The sequence below is a fragment of the Lissotriton vulgaris genome, chromosome 7 (assembly GCF_964263255.1).
Source record: "Lissotriton vulgaris chromosome 7, aLisVul1.2, whole genome shotgun sequence".
Taxonomy (NCBI): Eukaryota; Metazoa; Chordata; class Amphibia; order Caudata; family Salamandridae; genus Lissotriton; species Lissotriton vulgaris.
The window spans coordinates 1,463,908,136-1,463,924,532 of NC_141695.1; positions in this window are offsets into that span (position 1 = coordinate 1,463,908,136).

Here is a 16,397-nt window from a genome sequence, read left to right on the forward strand (position 1 = left end):
TGAGATGCGTGCACCCAATGCTTGCGACCAGCTACACGAACTGCTGTTCTCGTTGCAAGCAGGACCTGGAAGGGGCCGACGTATCTGGGCTGAAGGTTCTTCGTCCTCGCGAAGTTTCTGATCACGACTTGATCGCCGGGTTTCAGCTGATGCCCTGGACTCTCCGGAGGCTTTGGCAATGCATCGAAAACCTGTTGGTGAATAAGACTCAATTTAGCAGTCAAGTCGTAAAGGTAGTCTATCAACATAGGGTATTCTAGAGAACAAAATTCCTTAGGCCTCGGCACTCCCCAAATATTTGCCGGGCGGCCGAAAACTATCTCATAGGGGCTAAGCCCCACTCTAGAATGTACAGTTGCTCTCGTTGATAGCAAAGCCAAAGGAAGTGCGTCTGGCATGGGTAAACCTGTGGATGCTTGTATTTTAGCTAGTTTCAGCTTGAGGGTGCCATTGTAACCCTCCACTAAACCAGCAGACTGGGGATGATTCGCACTGTGGAACTTCTGTTTTATGCCTAGGCCGGCACACACACTCTGCATAACTTTCCCTATAAACTCACTTCCGTTATCTGACCATACAATCCGTGGCATTCCAAACCTAGGGAAATATTCTTTGAGAAGAATTTTGGCAGTTGATAGGGCAGTATTGTCCTTTAGTGGGTATGCTTCGATCCACCTGGAAAAAGCACAGACTACCACCAGGACGTATTTCAGATTATTACAGCGATCCATGGGAATGAAGTCTAACTGAATCACTTCAAAGGGGCAGGAAGGAGGAGCAAAGTGACCAGCAGGAGTTGGAGTTCCCTTGCCAGGATTATGCATCAGGCATACCATACAATTTTTCACCACTCTCTCTGCACACTTACTGATCCCATCATTCTTCCAGACTGGAGCCAACATCTTACAGATTCCTTTAGAACTTATATGCGCTACTCCATGCGCCATTGTCACCACTGCAAGCACATACGCATCAGGCAACATCCAACGCTGCTGTTCTGTCAAATCAATCCAACACCCATTCGAATCCAACTTGCCCGTACTTTCTCTCCATACACGTTTTTCTTCATCAGTTGCCTCTTTCTGAATCTCTTTCAATCAGTTCGTTTCAAAATCGGTAATACAGGACTGTTACAAACATTTCCTCTAGTTTCTTCAACCACATCTTTCTTAATCAAATCTTGTACAATCAGTAAAAGTGCACGCTCACCTTCACTAGATATTTTGTATTGAGGAATTCTTGGAAATTTTACATTCGCTTTCAAAGTGACTACATATGGTGGTATTTCTAAAAGGCCTACATCGTTAGGACCAGTCGCCCAAAGAGAATCAGGGAGTGAACGCAGCTCCGGCGGGAGTGCATCCATAGACAAGTACATCGGAGAGGTGATTCTTTTACCCAATGTAAGCTGTACTCCTTCCGGAGAACAGTACAATGTCGCATATAGTCGTTTTAACAAGTCTAGACCAAGCAGATTTTCATTACAATCTGTCGTCAAAATCAGGGGTGCTTTCAATTGACACGGTCCAACAGAAATAGACAAAGGACCAGATATGGGGTTGTAAACAGGGGCGCCTGAAAAACCTACAGAAACATTTGTTGAGCCGGACAAAGGTGCGCCAGGGAGTTTCGCATGAATGATAGAACTTTTTGCTGCACCAGTATCCAACAGAAACGGTTCGACTACACCTGATGTTGCTACTGCGACATAAGGCCCACTCTGATCCACTGGAACTGATACTACTCCCTCTCTCTGTCCATGGCTGTCCTAGTACCCATTTTGCTGAAATCCCTCATCCACTTCACAATAGTCTTCAACAAGATACTGTTGAGATCTATTTTGCTGAGTAGACTGTCCATTTCGTTGATCAAAGTGATTGGAAGGACAATCATTCGTTTGTGGAGGCATAACACCTCGCCCTCGACCTCTAGAATTTTGCACAAAACCACCACGACCTCTCTGAGCTGCTGCTGCATTATTTTGCGCTAAGATCGGACACTCATTCTTGTAGTGACCCTCTTTCTTACAGTACGCACACTGGTTCCACTGATATTGAGGTCTCGGTGAACTATAATCTGTTCTTTGATACGAGTTCTGTTACGTATTATTCTGATTCATGCGAGGCGGATACGCCTGTTGCAAAAGAACTTTAGTTTTTAAATCTTTCGTTTTCTTGTCTGATTTCTCTTTTCCTCTTTATCTTTATTTTCATAATACTGTGCAGTTGCAAGTATTTGCGCAGTTGTAGAAACAGCCCACGCACTCTCTGAATCCTTTAATTTATTGCATAACTCAGGTAACAAATTATGCACAAATTTATCGACAAACAGTCTCTGTCCTCCTTCTGTGCTCATATGCTGACCACTATGATCTACAAAAGTCTCTTCGAACCTCGTGAAGAAGTCGGAGACACTTTCGTCTTTCTTCTGTCTGCATGCGGACAACTTATTAAATTAACACGCAATGCAGGCATCAGAGTCTTCATTAAGTCTATTATTCTACCTGGAAGATTAGCAATTAGGGGTTCAGGTTTTGCACCACCTGTTTGCTGACCATCCGCTGCAACAATAGCTGCCCAATCACCACCTAGGGCTGGATGATTCTCTCTACGAATTTTAGCCCAAATTGGTTGCGGAACTACATTACCAAATAACATATCGATGTCTGCTAAGTTCATTATACAAGCCTCAACTGTCTGTGTTAATTCCTTATAGTATCCAGCAGGATTCTTACGCGGGTCTGTCAAGGCCTGCTTCACTGCTAGCACTTCGGCTCGCTTCCACGGAATGTGTATCCACACTCTTTGGAATTGCGCCGGAGCAGCTACAATACCACGAACATTATCAGCTTGTACAGCATCGCGCCAAATTGGAGGAACCTCCCTCATTGGATATTGGCGACTTAGCTTCGTCTTACTTTTCTCTAAATCTCTCGGTGAACGAAGTGATGGATCATTTCTATAACTTAAAATCAGTTCCATCGCTTCTTCTATATGTTGGCCTACTATCATTCCTGCAGCAAACTCTTTCTGAACTTTAATTAGGTCTTCTAAATTCGATTCAACATCATCTTCTTCTATCTCCTCACGTAACAGCGAGCACATCTCGTCAAAGACATACCGTTGTGTTGGTTCATTCCACTGCATAAATGTATCTAGCACATCTTTCGTACTATATCTCCTACTCTTCGAAATCCATCTGAGAGCCGTGGAATCTAAAATTCCCCGTTCTTCAGTACTCGGAAGCTGACTACGTCTCTGAACAGAGTCAGAAGTAGGAGTCTTGATTAAGGTTTTATAGAAAGGAGACAGAATGTTAGAAACAGAATCAGTGATTCTTCGACGAACAGAAAGTGGAGTCAGCACACTCGCAGACGTAGAGAACACAGTAGAGGTAGGAACAGATAGCGGAACAGTAGGAGTATCGAGGAAAATAGTCTGTGGAGTAGTAGGTGTAAGCGAGACAGATACAGGTATAGAAGTCGGCAATCCAGGAGGAGGAGGAGCCGTAGGAACATTCACATTAACCACAGGAGGTACAGGAGCTTGATTCTGAGGGGCAGGAGCAGGAATACCAGGTTGTCCAGCAACCGGCAATTGAACATTCGGTAAAGGTGGAGCCGTAGCACCTTGTGCATACGGTGGAGGTGACCGTAACAGATAAGACAACAGAGGATCGTTTTCAGAATCCTCTAGTATCTTAGCTGTTTTCGATGGCAAGGCAGGGTAGCACTTGTCGATCGCTAAATTATGCTCTCTGATGGCCACCTCTATGGCCTTCTCTGACTCGTTAACTTGCAGCTGCTTAGCCGCTTGCTCCAGAGTCAACTCTTCTTGCTCTTTCTGTTCTTTTTTTAACCTTTTCATTTCTCTCTGTTTGGATTCTTTTCGCCAGTAACGGAAAGAATCAAACATTGCCGGCCGGGCTTTCTTCCTAAACAATTTTGCTTCTAAATTGTCAAGGATTTCGGGTTCAAAACTACCATGCAGTGGCCAACTAAGGACACCATCTTTCTCAGTGTATCGGACCCACACCTCATTGTAAGATATAGGACCCACACCATGTTTACAGTACAAGTCATATAGGGGAGTCCCAATCGGAGGAACCAGACATGAGTCCTCCAATCGTGAGTCACTGTTGCAACCAAAACAAGACAACATACAGTTTCTCCGACTTACCATTTTACAATCCGGAACACAAAACAAACAAAACAAGAAACAAATATGTGCACCTGAACCAAGAACTTAGGCCTACCAAAACGAACTGATGTATCGAAACCCAAACTAAACCAAATAGATTATCGTAACCAGAACAACCAGTGATAATCTTACGAAACCAAACCAAACCAAGAACCAAAAAGGATTTTAACAACCTTCACGAAGTAACCAGCTAGCAACCACTAAATACTTAACTGAGGCACTGAAGACGTCACCAAGGAGAAAACCCGTCAGGTTTCGCTGTACTAAAGACTGCACCTCGGGTCCAAGACAGGGCGACGGTCAAGGCAACGGCCCACTGCAGCCGTCCTGAACGGGAACCCTCGTGGAAGAGAACTTCGGGCCACTTTTGCGATATGCCGGGATCGATGAAGTGGGGCGCCTCCCTCAGGAATCTTCACACAAAGCTTCTCGAACTCTTCAGGCTTCTGGACCGGTACCGAATGACGTCGCCCCACGTTGGGCGCCAATTGGAGTTCTGGACTTTTTGGTTCCGTCCAGAGGTGTCAGGGAACAACACCCAAAGACCCCGGAGTTCCACCTGCCTTGGTGCGCAAATGAACAGAAACACGGGCTTCTCGATGGTGGCGTCAAAGACCAAAGGTTTATTACTGCAGGGACACAGAAGTCACAGAAACCACACATGGGCAGTGTCTAGGAGCCTGTTCAATTTGTACAAAGAGGGTTGCTCCTTATATACTGAATTTTAAGCTGGGGGCGAATTCTTTACATGTAATACATTCTCAAAACCTTTGTGTCTAAAACAATAAATATTTGGCGTTACACAGGAACCGTTGATAAAATCTGATGCCAAACATCTACGAAGAGGGGTTCCCACTAGTTCATCACAATCCCTTGTCAATATTGCATTCAAGAGCCGGACCGCCTCATCGTAAATTTCGTTACCTCCCCCTAATAAAGATTCAGAAAGAAAGGAACGGAGCCAGGTGTGGAAGATAGGAAAACGGGATAAGAGATGTTTGTGGGTTGTAAATGGGCAAGGCTACCGGCTTCGGCCGCCTAATCGTGATCAGGACAATGGACACGAAGACCAGTTTAGCAGGACTGGCCTCGGGCAGAGGAGGCAGCCTTTGTCGAGTCATGCAGCTACAGCGTGATCTGTTTTAAGGTGCACGTGTCATGAAAAAGGTGAATCTCCGGCTAAGGCTACGTGTCCTTAATCGAAATGAAGTGATCAGAGGTTATTGCGTATGTGAGGGCAAGAAACACAAAATGGCTGCCATGATCTAAGATGGATGCCGTGGGTAGATCAGAAATGTGTTCATAACAGGAGTGCTCTTGCTCGTAGCATAGCGAAAACACCAGGATATGCTAAATGGATCATTTGCGGTTCGCTGATACCAATATTATGTATTTCCGACAATATTGAAAACACAGGTTCAAATCGTCACGGAACCTCAGCATCTTTTAAAACACCCTGCAGATGCTCCTTCCCTGATGGGCAGGACGATACCCACTTTATTATTTGCAGACGATACCCTTCTGATTTCCAAAACCCAGGGAGGATTACAGAGCCTCCTTGATAGCTTCCAATCCTTTTGTGAGTCTCGGGGACTAAAAATTAACACTGAAAACACCATATATTTGGTCTTGAATTCCCCGAAAAAGCATGGTCGGCCACCTGTTTTAAATACGGTGTCCTTGGAAAGGGTCAAGGAGTTTGATTATTTGGGGATCCGCCTCTCTGACACCATGAGATGGAATTGTCATCTCCAAAAGATGTTACTGAGTCATAAAAGGGTGGTGGGGGCCCTCCTCAAAGAACAGCGATTATCGACTTCCAGACCGATCGCCCCTGTATTAGACATCTATAAGGCGAGAGGAGCCAGTGCGGCGCTTTATGGAGTAGAACTTTGGGGAGCCCAGAATGTGGACCAGCTATCCAGCTCAGAGAACAAGTTCTTGAAGCACTTAAAGGGTCTCCCGTATAACACCCCCACTTTACCCCTACTCTTAGACATGGGTTGCCGCCCTATAAAAGACTACGACCCCTCCTTCTTTGGGCCCGCTTGTGAAGAGTCCCTGAACTCGTTAGTTATGTGGAAGGGCTAAAGGAGGTCCTATCGATGTCTGGTTGGTCAAAAATAGGATGGTTGAGGGATGTCAAGCATCTGCTTGGAGAGTTGGGATTCGGAGATTCTTGGCAGTCCATGTCTGCACCCCCTAAGGCAGTAATAAAAAAAGCCTATTGGGGGTAGGTTATGAATAAGAGAAATACTGATCCTAATCTGTGTAGATCAACCAGAGAATTTTTAAAAGTAAAGGAGGTAACCCTACGTGAATCCTATCTTGATGTTATATTAAAACCTCGAGATAGAGCTCTATATTTTAAATTCAGAATAGGAGTACTTCCCTTGGGTGAACTGACTGCCTGCTGGAAGATCCCGGCACAGACCACCAAACTTTGTCCTTTTTGTACTTCTAGGGTTGAGTCAGTCCCCCATTTTTTATTTTAATGCCCGGCCTATAAAGCTCCTCTGCATAGGTGGCTTAAACCTTTGTGTAAAGAGATGGGTACCAGACACTATAGTGAGGCCTTGCGAATTCTGAAATCTGAGACACGGCCCCTATTTGTCTGTGGTTTGGTGAAGTTTTTAAGCTGGGTATGGTTAATCAGATCAAAAAGGCTTATGTATAATGTTTAATTTTCAGTCACTATGTCTGACTATTTTATGTAATTTATTGGTGCCATTTGTATTCTATCTTGTATGATTGTATTTTTATGAATTGACCTTTTATCTTTTTATAATGTCTATGTATTGCTTTTAAAGATATGTTTTATATCGAAATAAAGCCAATTTTGACTGACTGACCTTATCTTATCAAGACATAGAAATGTCCATCCTGCAAGCCCTGGGTATAGGAAGTCCTTTTTTTAGGTCTCGCCTAGGCAGTGCCCATGCTTGAAAAGTGCTTGAAAAGTGAAGACAGTGAAGTCCGCTTGTTTATGTCATGAAGCACTTCCACCCGTCACTGCCTCTCTTCCGTCACTGCTTTTAAGGTTTATTAGACCAGCGCAACAGCTGCACTTGCTAAGCCGAATAGAGAACAATGGCAGCCATGCGCTTTTCTTTTCTTCAGCGCTTGTTTGTTTCTAATATTCAGCCACTTTCTGCTCTCCCATGTGCCCCCTTCGAGATCCTCCTCTCCTTCTGCGTTCTGCAAGCACCCTCCTACCCAAGTCGTCCACCACCATGTCCCCCAAATCCACCACCACGCCCACCACCACCACGTCCACCACCACCAAGTCCACCACCACGTCCACCACCACTACCACGTCCACCACCACCAAGTCCACCACCACCACGTTCACCACCACCGCATCCACCACCACCATGTCTACTCCACCACCATGTCTACTCCACCACCACGTCTACCACCACCATGTCCACGTCCACCACCACCACGTCCAACACCACCACATCCACCACCATCACCATGTCCACCACCACCATGTCTACCACCACATCCACCATGTCCACCACCACCACATCCACCACCATCACCACCATGTCCACCACCATGTCCACCACCACCATGTCCACCACCACCACGTCCACCACCACCACGTCCACCACCACCACCATGTCCACCACCAGCACCACGTTAACCACCACCATCACCACCACATCCACCACCACGTCCACCACCATGCCCACCACCACCACGTCCACCACCACCACATCCACCACCATCACCACCATGTCCACCACCATGTCCACCACCATCATGTACACCACCACCACGTCCACCACCACCACGTCCACCACCACCATGTCCACCACCAGCACCACGTCCACCACTACCATCACACCACATCCACCACTAATATTCAGCCACTTTCTGCTCTCCCATGTGCCAACTTCGAGATCCGCCTCTCCTTCTGCATTCTGCAAGCACCCTCCTACCCAAGTCGTCCACCACCATGTCCACCAAATCCACCACCGCCTCCACCACGTCCACCACCACCATGTCCACCACCACCACCACGTCCACCACCACCAAGTCCACCACCACCACATCCACCACCACCATGTCCACTCCACCACCACGTCTACCACCACCATGTCCACGTCCACCACCACCACGTCCAACACCACCACATCCACCACCACCACCATGTCTACCACCACATCCACCACGTCCACCACCACCACATCCACCACCATCACCACCATGTCCACCACCATGTCCACCACCACCATGTCAACCACCACCATGTCCACCACCACCACGTCCACCACCACATTAACCACCACCATCACCACCACATCCACCACCACATCCACCACCACGTCCACCACCATGCCCACCACCACCATGTTCACCACCACCACATCCACCACCATCACCACCATGTCCACCACCATGTCCACCACCATCATGTCCACCACCACCACGTCCACCACCACCACGTCCACCACCAACACCATGTCCACCACCAGCATCACATCCACCACTACCATCACCACCACATCCACCACCACGTCCACCACCACATCCACCACCACCATCATGTTCACCACCGCCTGGTCCCCCACCACCACGTCCACCACCAACACATCCACCACCACCACATACACCACCACCATGTCCATCACCACCACATCCACCACCACGTCCACCACCACCACGTCTACCACCACCACCACCACATCACCAACTACCACAACCACCACATCCGCCACCACCATGTCCACCACCACATCCACGACCACCACGTCCACCACCACCACGTCCACCACCACCACCACGTACACCACCACCACATCCAACATAGGAGTGTCAACCCCAGCTGTACATGGGACATTAAAGAATGCATTGAGTGTGGTAACATGAATAGGGGCTAGAAGTATTACATCAGACCACCACCACCACATCCCCCACCACCATGTCCATCAGCACCACATCTACCACCACGTCCACCACCACCACGTCCACCACCACTATGTCACCAACCACCACAACTACCACATCCACCGCCACCATATCCACCACCACATCCACAACCACCACGTCCACCACCATCACGTCCACCACCACCACGTCCACCACCACCACATACACCACCACCACATCCAACACCACCACGTCCACCACATGTGACGGGTAAAGTGTCACTGGAGGGAAAGGGTAATAGTAATAGGAGTGTCAACCCCAGCTGTAGATGGGACATTTAAGAATGCATTGGGTGTGGTAACAGTAATAGGGGCTAGAAGTATTACACCAGACCCAAAATAAATTTTGAAGAGGCGCAATGTCACGGGGCTCCTGTAAAAGCACTCACAGCATCTCTACCTCACAGTGGCATACCTGCATGAGCCAGTCACTCAAAACAAGCATTGGCATAGCCAGTAGGTGTCTCCTTTGGGACCTTATAAGTGTTTAGCCATGTAACACTTGATGTTGTTGCACCAAGGATATTGTGCTGGATAACTAAACACTTATAAGGTCCCAAAGGTGAGACCTATTGGCTATGCCAATGCTTGTTGATAGAATTAAAATCACCGTCTGCAGAGCAAGTATCCTAAATGTGTGTGTTGTAAAAACATGTTGAGTCATTTCAAGTCCAGAACCAGCATGTGTTTCCCCTGGTTTTGGCACCAAGAAGATGACTGAATAAACACTACCTGCTCTTCGAGGTTCTGGCACCAGCAAACTGGCTCCTTTCTAGAACACTAACAGCACACCTACCTGTATTGCCTGCAACTTTATCAGATTCCTTGGCACTAGAGGGCTTCTAAAATTATATTTTGGGGGTTGGCTTGAAAACTATATGGAATACCCCTCTCTTATACCCACCAACACCCATTGCTCTGGTACAACACAAACCATTCAGTACAAAAGTCTTTTAGTCAGATTTCCACTACCATGCCCATATAGTCAGGATATACAAGGATGCTGATTGTTGGACTGTGGTCGGGAAGATCGAAGGACTTCTACCCAGGACCCTGCATCGAAAGAAACCTGCCTCTGAAGTTCCTTTGGCACTGGTGTATGGGGCACTAAGGAAGCGGCCCAGAGCCGACCAGGGAGGACATTGTCTCCCTTGATGACCTCCCTGAGATTGCTTGGTTTCAACATGAGGGTGGGTCCATCAGAAAGGATTTCTGCAGGTCACAGAGACAGACCCCAAAACTGGAGGGGCTGAGGATGCAGACCAAAGCCCAGGCAGCGGGTGACACCTCTGGTGATCAGCCGCTCTATTGTGAGAACAGCGTCCATTACAGTGAGCCTAAAGTGTCTGTGCATGGGGCGCCACATGTGCTGGTTTCTCCCAATGTTACAGGGCCTTCCTACTGGGTCTGGCTCATGAGATACCTTTGGCACGAAATCTGGGGCACGATAACACATTTGACAGGCTTATCACCCATTTTTATTGGACCCAGATGAGGAGAGCCTCAGATACTTTCTGTAGGACTTGTCTCACCTGCAAAACTAGTGGGAAGACAGGGAAGATCCTCAAAGCTCCCCGACACCCATGCCTGTCATTGGCACCCCGATTGATAGGGTGGACATTGACATTGTTGGGCACTTGGACCTCAAAACTGCATTGGGCAACATTTTTATCCTGGTTTTGGTGGACCATGTCACATGGTACTCAGAGGCCATCCTTCTGAGAACCATTACTGCACATGCAGTGGCTAGGGCCTTGATGGGGATTTTTTTTTACCAGAGTAGGTTTCCCTAAGGAAGTGCTGTCAGACAGAGGCACCAACTTTATGTCTGCGTACATGAAGTCAATGTGGAAAAAATGTTGGGTAACCTATAAGTTCTCCACACCTTACCACCCAAAGACTAATGGGCTTGTTGAGCGGTTCAACAAGACCCTTAAGGGGAAGAGTATGGACATATCGGAGCCCATGAGGTAGAAGTGTGACGTCCTCTTGCCATGTCTAGTCTTTGCATATAGGAATATACCACAGAAAGGGGTAGGGTTCAGCTGGTTTGAACTCCTATATGGTCAGCCTATAAGTAGACCTCCCAGTGTGGTGAAGGAGGGTTAGAAGCAATCTCCCATGAATCCCCTCAGTATCTGATTAGATGCAAGCTGCCCTCCGCAGCCAAATGCAGAAGTCCTGCAAGAAAGCTTCAGAGAACTTGAAAGCTAGCCAGGAGGTGATGCAGCAATGGCATGGCCAGAAGGCCACTCTGGTTGAGTTCTAGTCTGTCCAGAAGGTGTGGGTGATGAAGCCAGTTCAGCCCAGGGCCCTCTAAGATCATTGAACAGGTACCAATGAGGTGATTGAGCGCAAGGCAGATGCTACTTTCCTGGTGGATCTCAGAAACCCCAGAAACCACCTTTAGGTCCTCCACCTCAATCACATGAATGCCCACTATGAGAGGTCTGAGATCACCATGTTGCTGGTGACGGATGATGGAGTAGAGGAGGAGCGTGAACCTCTTCCTGATCTCCTGTCATACAACGAGAAAGATGGGTCAATGGGTGTCAACCTCTCCCTTAGACTGACTCCCAGAGTAACAAAGGGACTGTCAAAAGCTATTGGGACAGTTCACCTCTCTGTTCTCCCTCCAGCCTGGTCATACATACTTGTGCACCCAAAATATTGATACTGGTGACAGTCAGACAAGGTGAGGGTAAGCATAAAGGAAGCGGTTTCCAAGATGCTGAAGTTGGGAGTGATTGAGAACTCCAGTAGTCTCTGGTCCAGTCCAGTGGTGCAGCTTCCATAGGCTGCCTCTGCATTACCTAATTTGTGATTACTAATTAGGTAATCGCAATTTAGGCAATGCGTTGTAAAGGTTGTTTCCCCATTGAGACCATTAAGCAAATGACAAGTTTCTCTTGTGAGTGATGAGTGACAAAGTGGGAGAGGAGTTTGGACTAACATGTTCAATTATGTTTTTACTGAGAAAGTGTGGTGTATTAAAGTTTTCAAGCACATGATCAAAGTCAAGGATCAGGTCACACCTGTTAAACATAAATTGCCTAATGTTCCTTTCAATGTGAGAGATGACTTAACCACCTTGGCTGCTACTTCAATTTTGCACCTGTGCTGGACAATCCAGAACAGGGTGTGGTCGTGACGGAACCATTCCGTCATCAGCACAGCTCAGCCGTGACTGATGACGGAATGGTTCCGTCACAAGCATCGAAGGGGTTAATTGATGAATTAAGGAGGATGCGTGCAGCAGGAGTAATTGAGACTATTGAGTCATTCTTATGACTCTCGCTTTTGGTGGTAGCACAGAAGAAATATTGAAGCTTGAGAGTATGCATTGACTTACGCAGTCTAAATAAAGAGATATGAGTGGATTCTCATGTTGCACCGAGAATAGATGAAATAGTTAAAAAGATTTCAGGGGCTAAGGTGTTCTCTAAGTTCAACTTAGCGTTGGCCTACCACCAAGTGGAGTTAGATTTCTAGTTTGCATCATCTCACTGTGTTTGTATCCCCTGTGGGTACTTTCCAATTTGTTGGGCGGTTGAAAGTTTCAAAGGTTTTTTGCAGGGCAGGATGATCAAATTAATAACAGATCACAAACAACTCATATACATTTTGAACAGTCATTTAGTTAAAGATCATACTCCCAGAATCACCAGATTGAGTTCAAAACTGCTTCAATATAATTTCAAGATTGAACACATGTGGGGAAAATGTAAGGAAAGACTGTTTGTCTATATCTCCCTCTACCACTGGATTGAGAGGATGTTTCTTCACCTGAAGATGATGAAGAGTGTTTGGTCGTGAGTGTTGTTATTTGTTTAAGTGGTGGATTCGCAGAATGAGAGTGGTTTGAAGAGTTGAAGTGAGATAAAGTACTCACTGCTGTAAGTAATTACATAATACAAGGCAGGCTTAAGGAAAGGAATCTGCCAAAAGAAATACCACATTATGCCGAAAATGCAGATGTAATATCATCAGAGGTGTTTAAAATGATCATGCGAGGAGATAAGTTTGTTCCACCGGAAAGGTTAAGGGGACGAATTGTTGATTTGTGACATGAAGGTCACATGGGAGAAACCAACACTAAGAGGAGGATTCACAATATTCTTTGGTGGCCGTCAATGCATAATCACATTTCTGATGTTGTTAAGGAGTGATAAAAGGGCTAAAATATTCACCCCACCATGTCAAGCTCTGGAGTTACCCGACAGACCATAGATATAACTAGCTGTTAATTTTATTGGCCCGTTTCACGTGGTACCCAACTAATATAAATAATGTATCACAGAGGATGTTATTAAAAAAATCTGAGTATTTTTGAAAGAGAGGGATTTCCCAAAGAAATTGTATCGGACAATGAGGTACAATCAAGGAAATTAGAGAATTTTTGCAACAATCAAAAAACCTGTATCATAGAGTAGCTCTTTATCACCAGCAGGCAAACTGTTTTATTGAGCATATAAACCATATCTTAGTGGAATGTACACAATTGACTGTGAGTAAGAGGGTGGACCTTTTAAAAGCAATACAAAGTATGTTATGGGCACATCGCACTACACCAAATCATCTGGGAAGAGCCTGTTTGATATTTTGAGTGAGAGCGTAGTTACATTTGAAATGCGTCCTGCTTGGATAAAAAAGTGGGGTTAACGCATGTTGCCCGCTGGCGAGAATGAATTGGACATTGAAACTAAAGTAAAGGTGGCTAATAAAAGAATGTAACAGGAAAGAACTGGGGTCCAGGAGAAAGCACTTACACAACAAGTAGGTGATTCAGTTAGAATCCCTAAACTCCATAAAGTAGCCAAGGGTTTGTCCATGTTGGGTTCACCTGTAAGAGTGGATGCATTAACATGGTAAGCAGTAACAAGTAGTTTCAAAGATTAATGGTCAGGAGAAGACAGATGTCAAATAGATGGTGCAAATGAATTAACCAAGCAGAAGTGACAGCAAGTTTAATCCTCCTAACATTTTGTTTGGTAGAAAGGCTTGGGAGTTTGGTCCATTTCATCAGCTATTGTTTTTAGATGAACGCTTGCTTAATAAACTGCTTAGAATTTTATTTTATATTTCTTTTGTAAAGCTGTATTTATTTCTCTGTTTCTGTTCTTCATTTTTAAAGTGCATTCCTTTTATTCTTAATGTGAACTGTGAGATACTTTATTCTTAGCTGTTTGTATTATACAAATGTAAATTTCATGGTATTATATAGAAAGGAGATGTTGTAGAATGTTATACCTATAGTTAAGATCAGATCTATGTCATCTATTGTGACATGATCGGTTCAAATTTGATCTGTACATGTTTAACGGTAGAGTGGTGGTTGGGACAGTTAGTCTCCAGAGAGCTGAGGAGTTGGACAACAAATAAACTTGTGTCTCCTGCATACTAAATTTGGGACTCACTTCTGGGCTCAGACAGACCACAGAACCCCTCAGATGGTTGATGCAGATGAGTGGTGAAATCCCAAATAACTTAGGTTTTAGTAATGCAAACAATTAACACCTGGTGAAGTCCAGCCACTATGGGAATCACATTCAGCAGCATAACCGAGGTTGAGCATCTTTTAGGGGTATGCAAAGATGAAAAACATTCTTGCACATTTCCAGTGGTTCTCATCAATAATTCAATGACTACCCATGAGTTCCCACAGTAAAGTCAAAACTCTAGCGCCCCTTTTAGTTTTCAAAAAATCAAAAATGCCAACCTCCAGTCAGTTTCACAGTTGGGAGATTTTTTTTTTTAACTTGACTTGTGAAAAAATCCTACATCTATCTGCATAACCAACCAGCAAGTGCAAGGGAATATTTCCAGTTTGCATAGGCAAACTAGGCCTACCATCGATGCAGAAAAAGCATCAAACCATCAAACGAAGGACAGCCCAATAGTCAGGATTTATGGAAGAGCTGCTTGTGTAATAAAACCTTGCACACTTCCTCAGCCTTCTTGTTTCTTTGGATTCCGTTAGGCAAAAGCCTCGCTAAGTTGGCATTGTATTTTTGTCTATTCCTTAGTAAAATGATTAAGTTATGTACATTGACTCGTAGAAGTTTGATCTTAATGTCTGTTACATATATAGAAAGAAAAAATGTTACAGAAAATAAAGATATGGCCCAGAACGTTTTCCAGACTCCTGCTCCTACTTTACTGGAGATAATTATTTTCTGGGCTGGTTGTCCATGAATGAGGAAATGTAATTTTAATGAATGAGTAAGGGAACCAGAGGATCCCTGCAGTTACTTTGAAGCAAGGGGCTCTGCATTCAGCTTAAAGCCCATGAATAGCTGTGAAGTATACAACTTTCAGGGTCTACTCACTACCTTCTCAAAGTGGGCCCACAGAGGAGTGGGGCTCTGTTGAAGAATTTAGCGGTACGAAAGGGGGAGGTGATGGACGGAGCATCTGAATCAATCAAACACTCACACCCAGTCAAAAGATCTGGGTTTAATCCATCACCGTTCTTTAGCCCACTCTGCCACCCCAGTTCAGACATGCCTATATGCAAATCAGTCTGACCCTGTGCCTCATGGGAACAGTCCAGCCCGAACTGCCAAGCCATGTCTTCCCTGGACCGGAAACAAGCTTCAGAGGACCGGTTTCTGGCATTCCAGCCGTCTTCAGCCCGGCTTGCTTGAATCCAGTGGCAAAGTGAGCAAGGGACTCAAGTCTGAGCATACCCTACCACACTTATGGCAGCCAAAAGCGGTACAAAAGGGGGTGGTGATGGACGGGTCTTCTGAATCAATCAAACACTCACACCCAGTCGAAAGATCTGGGTTTAATCCATCACCATTCTTTAGCCCACTCTGCCACCCAAGTTCAGACATGGCTATATGCAAATCAGTCTAACCCTGTGCCTCATGGGAACAGTCCAGTCACTCCTTGTTAGCACTTCACACATACTTAAGAGAAGCAGCTTTTCACTTTGTTCAGCCCCTGCTTAGGAGATATGCATACACTGTAATAATATCAGATGTGTTGGTCTTTCCCAGTATTTACACAAAGTAAATTGCATTTATATAGAGCTTACTTCTCCTGAGGAGGTGTTGAGCAAGTTACTTACCTTTGGTAACGATATATTTGTAAGAGACATATAATAGTTATGGATTCCTTACTTTAGAATTACCCCCAGGCTTCAAACTGGATCCGCAGAATTTTCCTTCAGCAGTAGCCCTGCACGTTGGTAGGTGGCGTCGGTCGACTCTGTGTTCGTCATTGGTCGCAGGAATGACGTCGCAGTATCTACTTA